This window comes from Lolium perenne, chromosome 2 (genome assembly GCF_019359855.2).
Source record: "Lolium perenne isolate Kyuss_39 chromosome 2, Kyuss_2.0, whole genome shotgun sequence".
In the NCBI taxonomy this organism is placed as follows: domain Eukaryota; kingdom Viridiplantae; phylum Streptophyta; class Magnoliopsida; order Poales; family Poaceae; genus Lolium; species Lolium perenne.
In genome coordinates, this window is record NC_067245.2 from 299,975,958 (window position 1) to 299,995,299 (window position 19,342).

The window sequence follows — 19,342 nt, forward strand, 5'->3', positions numbered from 1 at the left end:
GGATTCTTGCAAGTCTTCGCGAACAACGGCTTGCTCATCCACTTCACCACCTTCAGGCAGTGGAGGAAGAGAGGAAAGAATTTTGTGGTTCTACAAGCAAAAAGAACAGGAAGGGAAAATAAAACTATGAAAAACCGAAAGCAAAACAAAGTCAACAAACAGGCGTATAACTAGAAGAAAACTACTTACTTCGGGAAGGGCGTGGTTGCCACTGAAGGGCTCCACGCAGCAGGAAGAAGTAACTTCATGATTCTTGCTCAATGAAGTGAAGCGGCGGACAAGTTTCTCCAATTCTTTCAGAGGAAGCTCGGCAGAGACCATGTCAGAATCTTCAGCACCCGAATACATCCACATAGGATTTTTTCGGGCTTGGAGAGGTTGGATGCGGATGTGCATGAAATGGGCAATAATCTGCACACCCGACAATTCAGCTCCATCTGTGTTTTAGAGCTCTTCGATGCGAGCAAGTAGAGCATCAGTGGCCGCCTTTTCTTCGGCTGAAGCTTCTGCATCCCAAGAGTGGCGCCTCTGAATATCTTCGGTAGGCTCAAAGGGAGCAATCCCATATTCTTAAGCAGCCGTGGATTCATCCTTGACATAAAGCCACTTCCGACGCCATCCTTGGATGGAGCCGGTGAACTTCACGTCAAAATACCTGACTTCCGGGCGAACACAGATGCAAACGCCACCTACGTTGTAGATGACGTTCTTTGAGTTGTTGCGCCGGAGATAAAAGATGTGTTTCCATAGGCCCCAGTGAGGGTGGATCCCAGGAAACACTCGCAAAGTGTGATAAAAATAGAGATGTGAAGGAGAGAGTTTGGAGTCAGCTGGTGCAGCTGGATCCCGTAGATAAAAAGAAGGCCACGAAGAAATTCGTGGACTGGAACGGAAAGGCCGGGAATAAGGAAATCGACAAATGTTACCCGGAAACCGATAGGAGGATGAGAGAACTCTCGTCTTCGGGCATATTCATGGCCTCTTTGTCGAACAGGCCCATCCTCTTCAGCATCTTGTGGTCCTGTGCTGAGAGCATCGACCATTCCCAGCCAGAGATCTTGGGTTTCTCCACGCGTTCTTCAGTGCCTGAAGCACAAGACGAGCAGCGCTTGGTGCGCAGCGGCATGGCGAAAAGCACAGAGGAAGAAAAGTGAGAATGGAAGCAGAAACATGGGTGCGATGTGCTCGAGGAGGAAGATGAACAGAGAAGAGAATTCGCGGCGCAATGAAGGGGAAAAAGAGGAGTAGGGCAACATTTATAGACGAAGACGATGAAGTTCCGCCGTTGGATGAGGAAAGATGAGATCCTGAGCTCTCCACGTTCTCAGGGGGTAAAAGGTCTTTTAACTTACTGCGGAAATGTTACTGCGCGCGTGCCGGAAATATCGAAGAACGTGCGCGCCCCACTTACGCGACGTGGAGAGCGTGCAGAGCTTCGGACCCACAAAACAGTGCTAAAACCAGGAGTCGTGTCTTCCCAAGACGATGGTACGTGGTTTTCATCAGCATCGACGTCACCAATAAAGAAAACTTCAGGACAGGACGCTAGCAATAACAAGCAGAAAACTTCAAAAGGTAGATCAATATATACTTGAGAAAAATATTCAGGAGCCTATGCTCAGATGCAAGCACCTATTCATATGCTCGGGGGCTACTCTTATCAGAAGTATTGCTTATACTTCTGATAATATGATGAGGCGAAATAAAAAAATACAGAGTTTATCAAAATAACAAAAGTTGAGCCTACAGCTAAGTGCAAACACTCGGCTGTAGCCTCGGGGGCTACTCCCATCGGGAGCGCTGCTCGCGTACCCGATGAAATATGAGGAAGAAGAAAGAAAAGAATATCAAGACAATATAGAGTTACAGACGAAAAATTTTCATCGTACATCTTCGAGTTACACATAACTCATCATGTACTCCCATCGGGAGTTCAAGATATTAGTTTACGAGACAACCCGAATAAATACACAATTCCAGCACCTGATAAAGGCACTCGACAATATATTCTCAGAGCGCGTCCGCCGTGGTAAAAACTCTGAATGCCGTAACTCGAAAGAGATTATGAAGGTAAGACTCCAGGATTTGTCCTGTGTGGCGTGGTACCGCACCCGAATGCGTTCTTCCACTATTATCCGTGTCAACGGATGCGAAGAAAAATCCTAGCGGGCACGTTAGGTACTCGATAAAATATTGCTGGGATTCGACTCACGATAAGTCCTTAAGCGGCACGTGTCAAATTACGCCAGTATCCCGAGTTTGAGTCCAAGGACTCGAGCTTGAAGTAGGTTTTTGCGGGTTTACCACAAGAGCAGTTAACTGGTACCTGATCCGTCAGATGAACCAGTCACATCTACCATTATCCCTGTACAAGATAAATATTGAGCAAAATATTTGAGACGAAAGTTTCATAAAAATGCGACTTGATTTTATGATGGAGATTTTATTCGACTCTGCGATTCAAACAAAATCTCGGGGGCTACTTACATAGGCATGCCGAATAGGCCTGCCGAATAAAGTACCCGAGGTTATCTGGAGGCCCACGACCCGAAGCATTGAAGGCCCAGAAGCCCATAGATCCTCGATAAGGAAAATAGAGTTGTATTAGGAATCGTGTAGCAAGATAGGAAAGGCCCAAATATGCCTCTCGAAAGTTTGTAACTTACACGACATGGAAAGTCTCGGCTCCACTTCCTATATAAAGGGGAGTTGGGGAAGAAAGAAATGATCGAATTTATTGTCAACACACCACCCTAATTTCTGAGTCAAGCACCTTTTCGGCTGAACCTTCGAGATCTACTTGCCCTCTAATTTCTACGAAATCCTAAGTTTACAATTCGTATGCATTGACAAGTTAATCGCTTGTCAGTTGTAGGACTTCTTTGCAGCTAGAAAAAGGATATCATATACAATACCATATTGGTTAATATTGAATCGATGATAACAAATCTCCCCCCAAAGGATAGAAATTTGCCTTTCCAATTAATAAGGCATTTCTAAAGCCTCTCCTCGACACGCTTCCACTTAGCAATCATAAGCCTTCAAAAATGTATCGGAATGCCCAGATAGCTAATGGGAAATTGACCAATCCCACAGCCAAAAAGTTCATCACGTAGCATATAGGTTAGATAACAACACTTGAATATAATTTTACCATGTCCATAGTTGTGTTGAAGATTTGTAGATACATGGTACGGTAGTTGACCCCATAAAAAGAGAAAGATCGAAGACCGAAGTCTTAGTCTACGCTAGACCTAGGTGGTAGGTTTTTCTGTTCTTTGTGTGAGTCTCTCAAGGCTTTGGATGGAGAGGTCTTGAAAACTGAGCATTTTTTGTGTTTTTGCCTTCGATGGTAGTACTAGTATGGCCAGTGGTAGTACCGCTGCAGCTGCTCAACACACGTGTACACGCGAGCTGGAACCCAACCAGGGATACGGAGTACCAGTGCTTGGAAGAGAAAAAAACCATGGCAAATTAATCTGTACCGAGTCCCAAGTTTTCTGCGCGAGTGCCAAGAAAAAACACACCGAAAAGAGATTAGAAATAGACTAGATACAATCCGCCTACGGTGGCACTCTGTACACATATATTCATATACTGGATTGCTAGCAAGACGTAGCGATTCTCCACCGTGGGGACGTGAACCTTGGTACGTCGTGCCTACTCTCGCTCCCGGAATCTCCATCGTTTTCTTACGCTAACCCTAAGCCCCTCATGATGGGCATTGCCGAGGAGGCACCTCGTCAAAAGACTCCCGTTGAAATTGTATACATTTTCAAGAGTTTATATACAAAGGTCAACTTTGATCCATATGATAGAAAAAACATAGGATTGAGATGTCAAGCCTACTTGAATCCTCTGAGGATATGGAGTGTGTTTGACTGTAGCAAAGGATTTTTCATGAGGCATGACCTAATTTTTTTTCTCATAGGATTTATACTACAAGTTTCCTATAGGATATTCTTATGAAACAAACAACCTATATTCAAATTTTCCCATAGGATATAAATCCTACACAATTCCTATACAAATCCTATGAACCAAAGAAGCCCAAAGAGTTCTTATTTATTCACAAGAGAAGCAAGCTACAAAAAATAAAATTATCTATGTGTTTGTAACCAATCTTTTAACTGTTGTGAGTAGCTTTTCTTGATTCTATGGCTGACAAGGCATAACTCTCAGAGGTAAATCGCTTGATTCCTTGTTCTTGAATATTTTGTTTTTTCTAACAACGCAAATTGCCCTTGCTACCAAATTATAATTTCCATGAAGTATGGACCCTGAATCTTTACGTTCATATCTTAAAAGGCTTCATTAATTGGAAAAAACATCTTCTTTGTGGACATACAAAATCTCAACATTTCCTAGCAAATGGGAAAGTCCAGAAAAATTGATGAAGAGTTTCTTCCTGGGAGCATTGCAGAGTTGCACAAGAGTTTTCTTCTAGTGCGTCGTGTAGTAATAACCAAAAGAAGAATTTGTGTGTGGATTGGCAAGAAGAACTCCAAATCCAAGAGCAGTGTGGGATGTCAGGTTGGTTCCCAATCATGACTTTATAAGCTTTTTTGAGAAACTGCTATTTCCCCATATGTAACTCCATGTGTCAATATCATGACCATTTTCATTGTTAAGAGCATTTTTGCAAACGAGTTCCATTTGTATGAATTCCTCATATGCTTGTTGTGATAGAGGTAAATGGAATAAATCGTCCATGTATTCTATATGGATAGCTTCATGTACTAAGATTTTGTCCTTTTAGCAAAAGTTACTAGATAAGGGAAATTATTATGAAGGCACTAGTTTTTCCATAGATTAGTCCAAAAGAAAGCAGATCTTTCGTACTTTATGTTATACTATCCCATGGCTTTGTAATTATCAATCAATTTTAGGTGTGCTTTCCACCAGAAAGACCCTACATATTGTTACCGTAGCAAGCCACCATTTGCATAATAAGAATTCCAAACCAAATTTACCCATGGCATATCTTCTCTGTTGTACAGTTTGTGCATGTTTTTCAGAAGTAGTGTCTTGTTCTCCAGGCCTCCTAGACCTCCTTTATTTATTGGCTTGCTTATTATTTTTCCATGCCACTAATGCAGCACCCTCATATTGGACATCTTCTATCTTCCTTCTCCAAGAAAAATGTCTCATATATTTGATTACATTATCTTTATTGTCACTTGGACATCCAGGCATCCCATATAGAAGATTGGTAGAGAGGCAAGTACTTATTTGACCATTATAATTCAAAGAAGTCAGATAAGTGATCCCCAAGGGCAACCTCAGATAAGTGAATGGGAAGTTACCCTTCTTACAAAATGAAGAAGTATGTCATCGTCCATGTTGATTGCAATCATGTTTGACTTTTTGTAGTTAGATTTTAAGCCAATGGATGTAGCAAAAGCATGTAGCAAGGATTTCAAACAAACAAGTTGATTGGGAACTGCTTTGCCTACTACCAGTGTGTCATCAACATATTGTATTATAGTGTAGTCTCGGAAGGCATGGAAATGTATGGGCAAGGATAGATTCCCTTGCTGCAATTCTCTTTATTAAGAATTGATTGTAGTAATTCAGCTTCCAAAACAAATAGTAATGGTGATAGTTGATCACCTTGTCTCACTACTCTTTTACAATAAAATTTCTTTCCTTGTACTCCATTTAGAAGTACAGCAAAGGAACTAGAAGCAAGAATCATTTCTATCCATTTTACCCTTTTTTATCCAAAAACTTTAGCTTCGAGGATATCTATTAGTACAAAGTGTTCAATTTTATCGAATGTGTTCTGAAAATCCAATTTCAATACTAAGATTTCTTCTTTGAATTTATGAAAATTGTATAAATGTTCGAGGTTCTTTTTGGCTATTTTTTTTCTTACGACCTAAGATTCACTGCAACATTCTTTTTACTGGGTAAACGGTAGAGAAGGCCTCGACGATATTCACTAATGTGTTAAATATGTGGTTTGAAAAAAAATCCTTCTATTTCTACTGAAATTATGGTTTTCTTCATAAGCGAGAATAAGCTAATGATCTTGGTTATATGATTGACTTAAATACCAAGAGAAACACCGTATATCATTGTAATGTTATAGAAAAATCGTATACCATGATTTCTTCTGATTCTTGATAGACTTCACAGCTAGGAAAGATAATAGATGATGCAACCATAGTTACTCATCTACTCCTTCTCTACTGACCTCCTTAGGCTCCTCTTATGATGTCATTAGAAGAGATGTCATACATCCCACTCGCTACCGTAATTTTTATCGGGGCATCGATTTGTCATGTGGTTGTGTCCTTTCTTCTTAGGTATGATGTCAGTTCTTGCGGGCATCATTGTCTATATCATGTATTTGTCTTCAATGTTGTCCTATGTGCTTTGGTTTTACGTGCAACACTAGGACAATATATATTAGAAAAGTCTAGGAAGGTATTGTTGTTGTGATCCATGATAGCTGGTTTTTTTTTTGCTACCCCTGTTTTGTTAGTTTTCTTCTATATTATGATTCGTTGTATGTTGGGTATGGTTTATTTTTATGTGAATTGTGTTATGTTTCTCCATATTTTTATTTACCACAGTATGTTATTGTGCATTTTTAAGACATTCATTTGTTGGGTGTTGCTGCAGGGCAATGTTGCTTTCCATGTTGTTCCTACCTGTGTGAGATCGTGCAGTACAGGTTTATCCTTAGGGGAGTTGATCTTGAGATTGTTGTCCCTGCAAACCTGTAATGGTAGTTATCATGTAATGTATTGGCTACTAGTTGTCAGAACATGAGAAGGTGGAGTTTTATTCACTACCCCTAAAAATCATGCGCAACCACCTATGCACATAGTTCTCTCTAGCTCATTAGAAATAATACCAGTTGAAAACTAGCCGTTAGAAATAATACCGGTTGGAAAACTAGCCGTTGAAAATAATATCATTGGAAAGCTATCCGCTGAAATATAGTCATCCGAATTATGACGGTTCCAAAAATAACCATTTACAAAGTTAGTTATGAAATATTGTTTAAATATATGTAAATGTGATACTGCTGACACACGTGTGGAGGTTTCTGCAGCAACTACTGTTGCTGTTGAAGCGACACAGGAGATGGCAGCAGCTGCTGCTGTTGATGCGATGCGGGAGTTGGCACCTGCTGATGCTGTTGATGCAACGCGACAGGTGGGAGCTGCAGATGCTGCTTCCACAACGGTGGAGAAGCCAGCCACGCCGGCGGCTGCACCGACGTGGGAGGGGTTGGCCACGGCCCCTAGCGTTGATACGTCGCCACCTTCGGATGCTGATGTTGCTGCGGTGCGGGAGGTGGGACTAGCAGCTGCTGCAGCTGGTGACGCTACGGAGATATCCGCTGCGCCGACATGGGAGAGGCCGGACCCGGTCTCCGGTCCTACTTCGACACCTTCCTCGGCTGAGGCTGTTGCAGGCCATACGCGGGCATCGGCGGGTGCCTCCGTGACGGTGGGGTCTACGCCATCTCCCCTTTCGCCTACGGGGGCCCAGCCACTTGCGTTCTCAGACCGTGGTCGAGGGGGGTCTACACCGCCTACTCCCTCCTCACCTCGGTCGTCGATGCTTTTCGTCTCTTCGGTGGAGATGCCCTCCTGGTCCACAGCCTACTCACCCTCCTCCTACTCATCAGCCTGAGCTAAGGAGGAGTGGGCGGTACGCGACGGCTGAGGACGGGACCGGGGTTACGTACGAGGATATGTTGCACAAGGCGATGCTCCGGAAGGCGGCAAAGAACCTGGATGCGCTAGGTATATGAAGTCTTCCTCCACATCTTTTACTAGATTTTCAGATTCCAAAATTTCTTCCACGTTGGGTAGTATGGGCGATACTTTGGGTCGCACTTCGGAGGAGATTTTGGTGTCGGCCAATGTCTTGAGGAATTTGGAATATGACCGTATCATGGTAATTCCGAAGGCTTCGGCAGGGGCTGAACTATCTTCTCTAGAGGAGGAGGAAGATGATGTCATCTCAGATGGTCGTCTTCTTTCTACCCTAGTAGGTGGTATTTCGGAGGTGGACTTAGAACAGTCGGGTTTAGAGTCATTTATGACCTAAAAGCCTCTCGACGGTCTTCTAAGTCCTCTGCTAAAAAGAAAAAGAAGCATAGCTCGGGTGTAGCTACAAAATCTAAAATAGTTTCTAAATGAATGGCATGTTTAGGAATAGTAGATGTCTTCATGACTTGGCTAAGCACTCTCATATTGCCGATTGATGTAAGGACTATAATTTAGAGTTTATTGCTATTTTCAAGACGGGTAAGCGTGATTACTCTCAAATTTTCTTAAACCGGTTATCAGTAGGATTAAACTTTGACTGGTTTTCTCACCCACCTAGAGGTAGGTCCGTTGGTTTGCTTATTGGAGTCCGGATGGATTCCATGGAAGTTTTGGCTAATTCTGATGGTGAGTATCATATCAAACTCACTATTCGGAATAGGGCTGATAACTTCATTTGGAGTCTGGTCTCCGTTTATGGTGCTGCCCTGGACAACTTTAAGGCTAACTTTTTACGTGAGCTTGTGAATCTTGCAAAGGACGATCCATACCCTATTCTCATAGGGGGTGATTTCAATTTGCTGAGATTCCGCCATGAGAAAAGTAAAGGTCCTTTTTCTCTGGTCACTGGCCTTTCTTATTTAAAGTTGTCATCGATAGCTTAGACTTGAGAGAGGTTAAGATGACTGGCCATCAGTTTACATGGGCTAACAGTTTACCTGACCTAACATAGAGAAGCTAGACCGTGTGCTGATGGACAACAGTTGGGAGGATAAATACCCAATGGTGTCAGTGCGTGCTCTAGAATGTATCGAAAAACTATCGGACCATGCTCCTATACTTTTAACTACCGGGTTACCAAGACCGCTGTCGATGAAACCATTTAAGTTGAACTTGGATGGTTACAGCGGGAAGGGTTTCACGAGATTGTTAAAAATGTATGTGAAAGACCAGTATATGCCAACAATCCAGTTCTAAGGTGGAATAAAAAGATGCGAGCAGTTCGCAAACACCTATCTCGATGGGCGAGTCATACAACTTGTGTTCTTAGAAAGGAAAAGCTTCGCTTATCGACTATCATTGATGAGTTAGAAGCGCTTGCTGAAGTGAGAGCGTTAACGATCATTGAATTAGATTTGAAAAATCAATCTAATACTTAGATAGTGAGTCTTCTTCAGGAAGAATAGTTGAATGGTACCAGCGTTCAAAAGCTCAATTCATTCTGGAAGGAGATTCCAATACGAGATATTTTCATGGGATTGCCAATGGCCGTCACAGGAAAAAACATATTCAATCCCTGGTACAAGATGAGGGTCTAATTGAAGGCCATGAACAACTCAAATCCTACATTACTAATTATTACAAGAGCTTACTTGGTCCTCCAGATGAGAGTTCCTTCACTCTCGATGAGTCCCAAATAGTAGACATACCCCAAGTGTCGCAGGAGGAGAACGCTATTTTAATAGCCCCTTACTTGGAGGAGGAAGTTAATAAAGCGGTTTTTCAAATGGAACATAATAAAGCCTCGGGTCCTGATGGTTTCCCTGCTGAATTTTTTCAGATTTTTTGGGATACCATTAAAGAGGATCTTCTAGAAATGTTCAGTGTCTTACACGCTGGGCAGCTAGAATTATTCCGTCTAAATTTTGGTGAGGTTATCTTGTTACCCAATGTTAAAGAGGCAGAAAGGATCCAACAATATAGACCCATTTGTCTCTTAAATGTAAGTTTCAAGATATTCACGAAAGTGGCCACCATTAGACTGAATACAGTGGCTGATCATGTGGTAAGGCCGTCGCAAACCGCTTTCATGCAAGGACGCAATATCCTAGATGGGGTTGTGGTTCTACATGAGGCGGTTCATGAACTGCATACCAAAAAGATGAATGGGGTAATCTTAAAACTTGATTTTGAGAAAGCTTATGATAAATTCAACTGGTCTTTTCTCCATCAGACACTCAGGATGAAAGTTTTTCCACCGGACTGGAGAGCGTTGATCGATAATTTTGTGTATGGAGGAAGTGTAGCGATTCGTGTCAATGATGATACGGGACGCTTCTTCCAGACACGAAAAGGTTTACGCCAAGGCGACCCTCTATCACCACTTTTATTCAACATTGTGGCGGATATGCTCGCTATATTGATCGAACGAGCTAAATCTGATGGCCAAATTGAAGGAGTGATTCCACGTCTTCTAGATGGGGGTTTATCAATCTTTCAATATGCCAACGATACCATTTTATTTCTGGAACATGATCTTGATAAAGCTCGAAATTTAAAGCTGATTTTGGCTGCTTTTGAGCATTTATCGGGACTCAAATTAAATTTCCATAAATGTGAATTGTTCTGTTTTGGCGATGCTCAGGACTCAGTCGCCGAATATTCGGAACTGTTTGGCTGTGGGCAAGGCCAGTTTCCTATCAACTATCTGGGTATCTCGATTCATTATCGGAGATTAACGATGGCTGAGTGGAAACTAGTCGAGGAAAGACTTCAGAAGAGACTTAGTAGTTGGAAAGGCATAATGCTATCCCTTAGAGGAAGATTGGTTCTCATTAATTTAGTACTCACCAATATGGTGATGTATATGATTTCCTTCTTCATTCTGCCAAAAAGTGTATTACACAAGCTCGATTATTATAGATCAAGATTCTTTTGGCAATGGGATAGTGAAAAAAAGAAGTATCGACTGGTCAAGTGGTCTGTTGTATGCCGACCTAAAGATATGGGTGGGATAGGAGTTCACTTCCTTGAAGTCAAGAACTCAGCCTTATTGGGTAAGTGGCTATTTAAGCTACTAACCGAAAATGGCGTATGGCAGACAATGGTTACAAGAAAGTACATATGCTACAAAGACTTATCCTAGGTCCTTTGGAAACTGGGAGATTCGCATTTTTCGGCTAGCCTAATGGCAACGAAGAAATTTTTCTTCGGATATGGTAATTTTATTATTAAGAATGGATCGCAGATACGGTTCTGGGAGGATACATGGTTAGGGAATATGCATCTCTCTGAACAATTTCCAGCGTTATACATCATTGTTCGTCGCAAAAGTGATACCATTGCTTTAGTAATGGCAACCTCACCTCCGGTAGTGACGTTTAGACGAGATTTAATCGGTCCAAGACTTCTTGTATGGAATTCCTTACTATTGCGTTTGGAATCCATTCAGTTGTCAGAAGGGCGAGATGAATTTCGTTGGAACTTACAATCCAATGGAAAATTCTCTGTAAGTTCTTTGTAAAATGCTATTATCCAACCGGAAATACCAATTGATAGGAACAAGAAGATTTGGAAGATGAAGATACCGCTCAAAATTAAGTTTTTTTACTGGTATTTACGTCGAGGAGTAATCCTAACCAAAGATAATCTTGTGAAACGAAATTGACATGGGAATACACAGTGTGTTTTTTGTCAAAAACAAAATGAGACGATTAAGCACTTGTTCTTCCAATGCCGCTTTGCCAGATCTATATGGTCATGCATCCAAGTAGGTTCTGATCTGTATCCTCCAACTAGTGTGGCCAACATCTTTGGTAATTGGCTTCATGGGACCGACCACGGATTTGGACCGTTTATTAGGGTGGGGACGCTTGCCATGATATGGTCGCTATGGCTGTGTATAAATGACAAAGTTTTTAATGATAAGAATTGCTCTCTCCTGCAGGTTATATACAGATGTACAGCTACTCTCCGTTTGTGATCTGCGCTACAGAAGGTGGAGAACCGCGACCTGTTTATGGAGGTCTGTACACAGTTGGAGGACACGGCGAGGGATACTTTTTCCCTACATGGGTGGCAGCATAATCTACGGATTGGACCTCCGCTTTCATCTTAGGTGTTTTACATTTACTCTGTCTGTTATGTAATTCGTCCTATTAGCTCTCCAGAATTTTTAGATTTGTTGAACGGCTGTGTACATCTTAGCTATGCAGAGGTCGGGTGTAATTGCTTCTTATGAGTAATAAAGCACCCATTATCAAAAAAATGTAAATGTGATATAGGGGAGATGATATAGGGAAGCTTCTGGAAATGAACAATATGTAGGGAGGAAATCTACTTAGAGGTGTCTGCTGAACTTGCTCTGAGGGAGAGAGTTACTATGTGGCCAGAAAACTCGTAAGGTGATAAGGGGCAAAAGTGCGAGCGGCGCAGTTTCTATAGGGCGCCATGCCATTTCACTAATCCTAATGCACCGCCGCACATGGAGCAAACAATACAGCGCCTCCCCATAAGTTTTCCCATTTTTCATCCTTGGCGTACGTTCTCCTTCGAACTAATCTGACTCCATTAGCCCAAAAGCATGTAGGAGAGTCAGATACGGATAAAATAAAGAATTGATAACAATAATAAATAAGAGAGATTTGATGGCTAGCAACGGCTGCTGCCTTTGGATCCTCTAGTCGTCGAGTCTACTCGGTCCATCCTTTTTATTCTACACGAAGCACGGCCGAGTCCAGCATGAACTCGACATCATCGATCTGGGTGGATTGGAGCCGGAACCACGGCACGGTCGAAAACTCCCATTCTGGCAGTTCGATCGGCCTGTCCTGGGGATGGTGTTGGCGTTAAATCCTGCCCCTGATGCCATCTGGCCGCTGTTGACGATGATTGATTAGAGATCGCGCCCGTAATGAAATCTAGTCTTTGCAAATTTTCACATACGGCGCCAATGACGAGGGGTAACCTCGGCAATGCCCATAGAGTATAGATCTGAGTTTTGGGAAGAAGGCAACGTGGGAGAATTCGGGTGCGAGATTAGCAAACATAGAGTTTACCGAGGTCCACGATCTCTTAGTGGAGGATCGTTACGTCCTACTAGCAATCTGGTATATGATCATAATTGTGCTATAAGAGAGCCTCCGTAAGCAGAGTTGTGTCTTTCTAATCTAATCTAACTTGTCTAGGGGTGCCTCTGCTTGGCTTTATATATGTAACTAGGTTTAGTTTACAAAGGTTATTCTAGAGTCATTTTTCTTGTATTCCAAAATTTTCTGATACGCGGATCCAGTTTGTCAAGCCAGGGGCCATCTTCATAATGAGCCAACCAAGTATAGTAATGGTGGAGTGGGTACCCTAAATGGTATGTCCATGTCAATCGTAAAACTGATTGTTGAGTTAAACAACTTGATCTTGCTGTTAGCGCTCCAGGATCCAGTTTCAATGAGAAGGAGATCAGTGGGCAATGATGGAAAAATAATAATGTAAAAGAAGCCTAAAAAGGAACATGTAGGTCATTTGTTTCGTTATTCAGATGTCCTACATCCACACCTGATTTGCTTTGTTATTTAGGTAGTTTCTCTTGCTATGCAACTTCATATGTACCTAAATATATTTTCTCTGTCGCTATCACCTAAGATAACTCCTTGTGTTAAGATGATCGTCTATGCAATGTTTCATTTATATTGCATTTGGCAACGGGTTGATATCATGTATTATGGAATTATGTGTAAACCGTTTATTGCTGATTGTATTATGATACTATGCTTTCTTAATTTAAGTTTTTCACAACATGTCTTTCTACCTAGTTAACAATCCAGTGGTCCTTTAAAATATACTTTTACTGTGCAGCATTAAGAATAAGTACACAATTAATACATAGTTCCTCGACTCTGTCAAAAAAAAAAAATGGTTCCTCGAAATAGGCTTTCGCCCGGCTACATTAATATAGCAACCACACGATACAACAGCTGGAGCATCAGTACAATCACGTCCAAAAGAAAAAACTCAAATGAAATAAAAGACAAAGAAAGTTGAAAAGGTCAGATCGACGAAAACAAAGTTGGCCCGCAGCTGTTGCGCCCTCCGATGAATTCTCACCACGTTTCAAGCACTCTGATGCGCCACGTAACAAGCAGCACCTTCAAGAAGGAATGCAATGGCGATGACGTTGTTGCCCCGACTGGTCCTAGGGTTTCCCCCGGTAAGCGCAAGGACAAGGGAGGAGGGATTCACCCAAAGCTCTTCAAGAAAGAAGGGTGGCGTCCGCGGGCGTCACCGTGTCGGTGTCAGCCAGACCGACAGAGATTTATCCTGACACTCCAATGTTCTCCACCAACCTCACCACCCACCAACGTGCACCGACACAGCTTTATAAACATCATCGTCGTCTCACTGTGGCCAATGAACCGAGACCAACGGGACCAAGGAGGATCTCGAAACCGAGGAGCAGCGAGATAGTGGCCACGCGGGAGGAAACCGCCTCCACCACCAATGGTGGTACCCACCCAGACATGACGTCAAGGGGAACACCAGGCCCTCTTGGCTTGGCCGAGCTCAGACCTACCTATCCCATGTTCGTGAAGCCCCCGTTTGGATGATGCAGGACACGCACCTCCACCCCAGCTAACCACCACTCTGGCCACCTCCCCGCCCACCAAAAGCAGCCTAGATATGCCCGGGCTTGGCCTTCCTAGTCCAGATGGGCCCCAAAGGCCCCGGATCTGGGTCGGGAGAGTGCCACCCAGCCACCAACCAGCAGCGCGCGCCATCCAGCTTGCCGCCCAACGCTGCGCTGCCCGAAGACCCGCGCCGCTGTCGGAAATCATCAGCGACCAAGGAGCACCGCCGCTAGAAGGGAAGAACCGCTCAGCCGCCGCCGGCACCGCGCGGGCTTTGCCCGGCGACCTACGCTGACGGCGGTGGCTGGGGGAGGACGAAGAAGAATTGGTTCGGGCGCTAGGGTAAGCTGCCCTCCCCTCGCCCCAGGGGAGCGACGCCGAGGGACGAACCGTTTTTCCCCGTAGCCCACCTATAGTTGTCCACAATATCTAGTTCACATGGAAACAAATTCTCAAGCCATCGAGTAAATCTACATGCATCACAATGTGTGATTCCTATCTATCACCATACAAGTGATTCGGAGCAGAGCAGTGGTTGGACATTTCTGGAGAGCTGAGCGGGTGCCCTCCGTGGCGATTGATGGCGATATGCCGGCGAATGGCGTGATGCCGTTTCTTTCTTCTTCCTCAATCCTTCTCTAAGGTTTGTTGCCAGATTATCCCCACATCCGTTCCTCCCTGAAGCTTCTTTTCCTAGTTCGTCTCTCACTTACAGATCCGTTCCTTTCCAAAACCAAATCCCCACTTCTTCCTCTTGTGAGCTTTGACCAAAAAAAATTCCCCAAATCCTTTCTCTATTCTCTCTATTAAACATCCGATTCCCAATCAAATCCTCCAACTATTTCTAATCGTTTTCCATATTCACCAGACAAACCCTTATCTCAAGCCTAATCGAATCCTAGACACCAATCAGACTGTTCTAGGGCTGTCCTCCGGTGGATTTTCTTGAGGAGAGTGGACTTTTGGAGCAGGTGCTTGGTGAGCACCCGTATCCATACCGTGTATACTGCATCAAGATTCGTGCAAATTCTTTTTGTTCCCCTCTCAAACAATTTCTCATTTTTGTATCTCCCACACCACACATTGTTTGAACAAAAAAAATTGCAGATCACTTAAACATAACAATTGGAACGTGGGAAAAATATTTTGGATTTTTTATTTTATTATGTATATATATATTTCAATAATTATTTTTGAATTTTAAATTATTTGAAATTTGAAATTGCACAAAAAAATTTAGAACTATTTTTTTCCCATTCCATTTGTTATTTTTTAGTGACTTGCAAAAAAACCAAATCAAAATATGTAATTTTTTGAGAGATATAAGAAAGAGAAAGTGAAAAAGTGTGAGGGTGCACAGAGCGCACCTGCACTCTCACACTTTTCCCTTTCTTGAGGAGCATGTGCTTGTACATAGGTAACTCAGTGCCCTGCAAAGAGATAGAGGTGAAGTGAGAGTAGATGATGCGGACGTAAGTGCACGGTGGCTGCAGCACATCGGCGTCCAACGGCAAAGGCGAGGCATATGCCTTGCTCATACAAATCGTGGCTCTCAGCGCCTCACAGCTTCTTCATCAGCAGTTTGAAGGAATCATCAGCAACCAAATTCAAGTAGCGCCGGCCTCAAAGGAGCTACAGACTCCATGAAGTTTGTAGGCTGGAATTACCAAGGTGCAGGCAAAGATCTCGACCGTTCCACCAAGATGGAGTACCTTACCAAGTTTATGAACTCCACGGGTGCCCATGTAACTTTTGTCTCTGAAACTCAGACCTCTAGGTATAATTCTTCCCAACTCAACTCTCATTTTAATATACTTGATAGCTTTGTAGTTTCTTCCAATGGACGGTCTGGTGGGCTCTGGATGCTTTGGTCTGAAGAAGTTTGTGTCTCTGTTAAGTTCTCCAATCACCACATGATTTTAGCTATAGTTGTAGATAAAGCTACAAATACTGATTTTGTTCTGGCTTGTATCTATGGTGATCCCCATCATCGTCACACTAGAATGATTTGGGATCATGTTTCTAATTTTGTTCATGAAAATCTTGGCAAGCCGGTAGTTTGTTTTGGAGACCTGAATGAAATCATGTGTGATAAAGACACCACCTCTATAAATATAAATAAGTCTCGTATGCGTTCTTTCAATTCCTATGTAAAGCAATGTGGCTTGTTTGATCTAGGTTTTAGTGGTCCGGCTTATACTTGGACGAATAAGCGTTTCTCTTCTACCCCTGTCTTTGAGAGACTTGATCGTTGTCTTGCCAATGCAGAATGGTGCACCCTTTTTCCTAATACTAATGTTTTTAATTTACCAATCTTCATTGGCGATCATGCTCCTATTTTGATCTCAACTGAATCTACTTTCCATAGACCTAGTCTTAGATTCAAATTTGAAAATTGGTGGACCTATGAAGATGACTTTCAAGGTATTGCACAAAATGCTTGGAATGCTACTAGAAATAAATCCTTCCATGCTAGAACAACTAACCTTGCAAGAACACTGAAGAGATGGTGCAAGAAGAAAAAATCTATCCAGCAGCAGCTTAATTGCATTCAGGAACAGATCAAAGAGATTCAAATGAAGCCAGTACAGCTACAGGATCACAACCTCGAGGTCAGCCTTATAGCACAATATGAAGAAAACATGACCAATCTCACGGAATATTATCGGCAACGTGCAAAAAAACATTGGGCTACTGAAGGTGATAGGAATACCGCCTTCTTTCATAATGCTGTTCAAAAGCGTAAACGTCGAAACCGCATTGTATCTATTAGGAACGCTCATGGAAATGATTTATATGATCCAGATGATATTGCAACTGAATTTGTTCGTTATTTCAAATCCATTTTTTGTTCCTCGGCTACTAACCATGGCAGACCCTTCTTACATACAACATTATCGCAAGACACTGGAGACTTCGCCAACTCGGTACGGTTTGGGGAATACTCAAAGAAATGAGGAGAAATGCTTCACCGGACCTGATGGTTTTAATGTTGGATTTTACATTTCTTCTTGGGCCTGGTTGGAGATGATGTAACAAATGTGGTAAGGAATTTCTATATTACAGGTGTGCTCTCTCCTCATCTTAATGATACTCATATTGCTCTTATTCCAAAAAAGCTTGCTTGCCACCTACCTTCGGACTTTAGACCCATAAGCTTGTGTAATGTAGTCTACAAAATTATTGCAAAATCCTTAGCAAATAGATTGAAAGAACATCTTCCTTATATCCATCCCTGTCAACAAGCTTTTATTAAAGGTAGACGCATTAGCAATAATATTATAATTGCTCAAGAAATTGCTCACTCTTTCGCTCTCACTTCTTGGGAAAGCCTTGACTTCATGTTAAAAATTGATCTTGCCAAAGCTTTTGATAGGGTAGAATGGCACTTCATTGTTGCCGCGCTTGCACGCAAAGGGCTTAAGGATCATTTCATTAATCTTGTGCATGCTTGCATTTCCTCACCAACTTTCTCGGTGATCGTTAATGGCCAAACTTTTGCAAAGTTTAGTAGTACCAGAGGCATCAGGCAGGGATGTCCGTTGTCTCCGTATCTTTTTGTCTTTGCGGTGAATGAACTATCTCTGGCACTTCAAGACGCCATGCAAGCCAATCAACTCAGAGGTATTTTACTTGGACCAAATTGCCCACCTATACACTCTTTAATGTTTGCAGACGACCTAATAGTTTGTGGCAAAGCTAACGTTCAGGAGGCTCAAACTATATCCCAAATTCTTGATCATTTTTGTCAGCACTCTGGTCAAACTCCAAACTGGAATAAATCAGAAATTCTTTTCAGTAAGAGTGTTACTATGCAGGTTAAAGAAGATATACGAAGGTTCTTCCCAGCTCCAGACATAGACAATTCCTTCACTCATCTAGGCCATCCTCTCATCCTTCCCTCCAAAGAAAGATCGGCTGCATATGCCTTTGTTTATGAAAAATTCAAATCCAAGCTCTCCACCTATAAAGCTAATCGCCTTTCGCATGCAGCCAGATTAACACTCATAAAATATGTGTTCTCCTCTATCCCTGTCTACTACATGTCGAACCTTCTTTTCTCAAAAAAAATTCTAGCTAAACTGACAACGATTATCAGAAACTTTTGGTGGACAGGTGTTCAAGATGATCAAACAACTAGAAGTCTTTGCCTACGGGCATGGGCTGATGTTTGTATTGAAAAAAACATTGGTGGTCTTGGTATTAGAAATTTGCAGGCAATGAACCAAGGACTCATCCTCTCAACCGCGTGGAGATTGGCGAAGGAACCACATAGCCAACTAGCTCAAATCCTCAAGGCCAAGTATCATCCAGATATTTCAATTTGGAGAGCAAAACCAAATAAGCCTAAATCGGCCTTCTGGTCTGCAATTCTTAAGGTAAACCCCATTTTAGTTTCCGCATCTTTATATCAGATTGTTGATGGGAATAGTTCCATATGGAGTTCTCCTTGGTTTACTGGTTGGGAAAGCATTTATGATAATCTTATATTACAGCAGCAACCTTTTGTTTATCCTGCACAAGTAAAAGACCTTTGGATTCATGGGCATAAAACTTGGAACACAAACTTGATTAACTCTCTATTTAGTACTGAAACTGCAAATGCTATTCTCCAAACACCCATCATTAATGCCAATGGAGAGGATACTTTGATTTGGAAACTAACCCCGATGGGTCAGTTCTCCCCCAAAAGTGCTTATAAACGATGTTTTAATAATCTTGAGCTCCCACCAAGAAAAAGACCAAAAATTGTGCCACCACAGGTTATATCTCTTCTTAAACAGGTATGGCGAGACAAACAGATGGCACCAAGAGTTCAAACATTTGCATGGAGGCTTCTTAGGAAAGCGCTTCCTACTGGTAAGAGGGCGAGCAGGTGCTCAAAGCACATCAATGAAAACTGCTCTAGATGTGGCAACCTAGAAGATGAAATGCATATGTTGTTCTTATGCCCCTTTTCAAAGGCTGCATGGTACTGTCACCCTTGGT